Source organism: Solanum stenotomum, chromosome 5 (assembly GCF_019186545.1).
Source record: "Solanum stenotomum isolate F172 chromosome 5, ASM1918654v1, whole genome shotgun sequence".
Classification (NCBI taxonomy): Eukaryota; Viridiplantae; Streptophyta; class Magnoliopsida; order Solanales; family Solanaceae; genus Solanum; species Solanum stenotomum.
The window spans coordinates 57,606,992-57,611,258 of record NC_064286.1 but is presented as its reverse complement, the minus strand read 5'-3'; the positions used below and the strand labels follow the sequence as shown (position 1 = coordinate 57,611,258).

Genomic DNA, 4,267 nt, shown 5'->3' with positions numbered 1-4,267 from the left:
AAATGCTACTGGAAATTGCTGGAATGGGCATTGTATATTTAAAATTGGTGGGCTACTGGAATGTGCTCAACAATTGGTTTAAAATTAGTAGTCTTGAAAGCAAGGAACATGGTTGATTTGAATTAAGAAAATAGCCATATGAATGGCGATTTCGACCAAATTGAAGCAATTGGTTAAATTCGGCCAAAATTAAAATGGGATGAATTGTTATTAATTAATTAACTAGCTTCCTAATCTTAATGAAGTAAAATAATTAACTTAATTATAAACTAATTACTTTAACAATATAAACGACTAAATAACCAAATATTTAAATAAAGCTAAAATCCTTTCGAGACAATTTTTGAACATTCGTAAAATATACTAATTAGACACATAATTATATAATAATTAACTTAATTATAAACTAACTAATTAACTCAAAATTGTAAACTATTAGGTAACTAAACGAACTAACCAAATATCTAATTAAACAAAAATCTTTTTGAGACGATTTTCCAATATTTATAAAATACACTAATTATATACATAATTATATAAAAGACATATTATTATTTTAAAATTATAACAAGTGACAAACTATTTGAAACAATTTGCAAATTATTCTATTATATTTATTTATTTTTTTTCGAAATTTCTAAAATTAATTACTTTAAATCATTTGAAAATTAAGAAGCTCGAAATTAATTATTATCGGAGAGGGTCAAAATTAGGTGTCAACAACTATTGCCGTTAAAACTACCTTAGAAATGCCTATTTTGTGGCTTTCGCAATTGCTGGTAAAAGATACAACAATTGTCAGTAAAGGAGACTTATTTTAGTTGCATTTACCATGAAAAAAAAAATTAGCCATGAATTCACCTTAATCCACATATTTAGTCAATCACTATTTTAAAACTACAAAAACAAAATTCACAAGAGAAATAAGTTCAAAGACAATAATAGAGGAATTTACCAAATTCAAAACAATGTCATTCACTTAACAACATTCAAACTCAATACATCCACTTCTTTGTCTACCCGTGGTAAAATATTTTTATGAATTATCGAAAAGAAAAGAATGCATTCAACAGTGTAAAAACAAAGAAATTGATCAACACATTTTTACACTAGTTAAACTGTGGCATCTTCCGGGATCACGAGCATCCGCAATCTGTGCCAGTTCTTCTATTTCTGCTAACACTTCAACATCAACCGAAATTAGATCTGCCTTGATCCAACACCAGGCTCTTGTTTCAAACTATAAATTTCCTGTGTCAGTCAAAAGTTTTGATACCTTGACTGGTTACAGATTCAAATTCTCGAACTTCTGTCCACTCAAAGTTCTCTCCATGTTCTCTATACTTTATAGCATATCCAACAATTGCCTCAGCCAATGGATTTTCACTATTTACCTAAATAGAACCAAGTGACAGTTATCAGTCTCACATGTTAGTATGGACAAATCAAGTTGTTCCTCTTGATAAAAGATTCTAGTTAATAAAAATTGGTATAAACTGATCTAGAGGTATATTGTGCCACTACTTTTAGCTGGATACTATGTGACATATGCAAGATCACAGAGAAAAACTTCATAGATTAGATGTCTATAAAACTAGCAGCGCAAGACTAGCATAAGAAACAAAGTAATAGCAGTTGATCAATCTCATCTCCGTTCAATAATAAAAGCTTTACCATATCGACATGATTTTCTTATATTGCAACATGGATAACAGTTGATCTATGATGATCTTTTGAGTTAACAAGTAATCCATGTTTAAATAGATGCCCAATGGTACATGATTTCAAATATGGGATGGTGTTTTGCTGCTATAGCTTCCCATAATGCAGTGTCACCATTTATATTTGTTATTAATGGAATAAATAATTAAGAACTCATATAACACTCCTGTCAAAAAATTTAACTTAATTTTACAGTCACATTTATTGAGATTGTCATACCTTGTAAGTGTATGTTACATCCATGACTGAGAAGCACCATTACACGTTCTCCGTGCCCTTTTAATACTGCTATATGTTGATGCAATGCAGAGAGAGCATAAATGTTGACAAACTCGGATACAACAAGTATATTGATAGCATAAGTATATGAAAATACTAAGATTGAGCTCTAAATTGACACATTTGAAAGATCACTAATGAACCTGAAGGAAGTTCTTCATCACGGTGATGTTATCCTCCTGCCTGGTCTTCATCTCTTCAATCAAAGAATTAACTATATATAAACACAACATGCAGTTTTAGTTAGTTTCACATGCCTCGGCTCGGAAAAATCTGCCCTGGCTTAAAAACCAGTAGTGCGAGACTAAACAGGGACCGGTAAGCATGGATCACCACCTTCATTTATCCAATTGGCAGAAAAGTAGTGCAAGACTAAACTGGAAATAACTGGTCCTGCAACATATGCAAAGAGATAACAGACATGCCTAACTATTTTGAAATTAACAAACAAAGGTGCTCATTATAACAGGAAAAGACTTCTAATGAAATAAACTGCAGATAATCATTTCAACGAACCACATAATAATATTGTTCAAAGAAAAAGGCATAGTTTTATGGTCTAAAGAGCCATCAATTCTCTTCTCATATTTGTTTACTTCCATAGCATTCAAGAGAGGCCCCATGGTGGAGTCGGATGTCTTCCCGAAACGAACGATAATACAAAGGGCAAGGATAAGTTGAAATAGCCGGGATCATATAAATGATATTTCCCATGGGTATTCTCTTGGATATTAACAACAAGCATTAGTTCTCTTCTTGAGATTATCAACACTTTCTAGTATTTTACTTGTAACAATCTGCACATAGGGATTAGCAACTTTTTCTTTCATTTGTAGCAAGTTAAGTCAAATCTCAATCAATGGCAGATCCTTAACATATTATTATATTGTAAAAGAATCACTCTGTTGGACACCAATTGACGCAAGCCAGCCTTCAAGAATTGGACTGAGCTATTCAACACAGTCTAAATTTTATCCTCCAAAAGGTCAAAACTTTTCCTGCTCAAAGTCTGTTCTCTATTGGAGTTCCCGTTTCAGATGTATGATAGCGAGTCAAAGAGTTAAAATGGTAACATGGTCGATCAAATCATCAAGCATGAAACCATAAGCACCCACAATACATACATTCCATGAATATGCATTCAAGTATAGATACATCCTTAAAAGTATGACACCTAGAAATGAGACAAATAAAGCATTTCATTTCTCTCATTCTTCTATTTGTTTACTCCATTTTCCATTTCAAGTAAAATTAACTACCTTAATCAATTATTGGAATTTTTGTTCAAACATCACCATCAAAAGCAGTAGATACAAGGCATACAACCTCATCCACTATCATACAAACTCGGGTACAACAACTTGTGATGCTGTAATTAACACATTATATGAAAATATTAAGATTGAGCTCTGAACTGATATATTTGGATAATCACTAAGTAGCTACGAATGAGCCTGAAGGAAGTTCTTCATCATGGTGATGTTATCCTAGTTACTGAAAAATTGAATTTTATATGAATAAATAAGGTTTCAATTAACTACTAAGTTTAGTTGTTTACCTTCAAATAGGAGATCAAAAATCAAACTCCACAACAGCTGGTTTGGTGCTATTTGCAATTCTGCACCAATTTTATTGGACACAAGATCTGAAATAGAAACACATGCATCAATTCAAACAAAATAAAATATAGAACTGTAGAACATACACACATACATGGCCCAACAACTGAATAAAATGGAAATTAGTAGTCACTAAACGGCATGGTCGTACAGTTCGAATTCAATCAGATCGAATATGAGGCAATCGGCGATGATGAATTTGCTTACACAAATACAGACTGTTGACGGTGAGCTCTGGAAGAAACATCAAAGGCTTTGATTCGTCTTTCTTCTCATCAATAGCACCGATGCACTAAATTCCACCGCGTTGTGCCGAACTCCACCATCGTTGTGTCAGATTCCACCGCCGTTGTGCCAAACTCCACTGTAGTCGCGCCAATTACTATCGCCGACCATTTGAATTTCGTTGAAGGACGAAGATGGGGGAAAATTCAAAGTAAAAAGGAATTGGGGGAAAATTAAAAAATATAACAAATTGACTTTCATTCTATCCTCCTTTATTGGCTAAAGTTTAAATGCCGGGAATAGTATAGTTAATATAATGTATTAGTGGCAATTAGTGAATTGCCACTAAATAAATGCCACTAAAAGCATCTTTTGTTGTAGTGTACAAAGAACTAACTAAAGTAATCTATAAGCTAACTACA

The 4,267-nt window shown here is 32.6% G+C and overlaps 1 long non-coding RNA gene across 1 annotated transcript; it reads right to left on the bottom strand.

Annotated features, from left to right (window-relative positions):
- Positions 1-976: 976 nt before the first annotated feature.
- LOC125864778 (uncharacterized) lies at positions 977-4,005 on the bottom strand. The gene is made up of 4 exons (XR_007446270.1): positions 3,828-4,005; positions 3,560-3,646; positions 1,942-2,394; positions 977-1,394 (listed from the first exon to the last, which is right to left on the bottom strand). It is a non-coding gene; the product is annotated as an uncharacterized LOC125864778 (long non-coding RNA).
- Between the last annotated feature and the right edge of the window lie 262 nt (positions 4,006-4,267).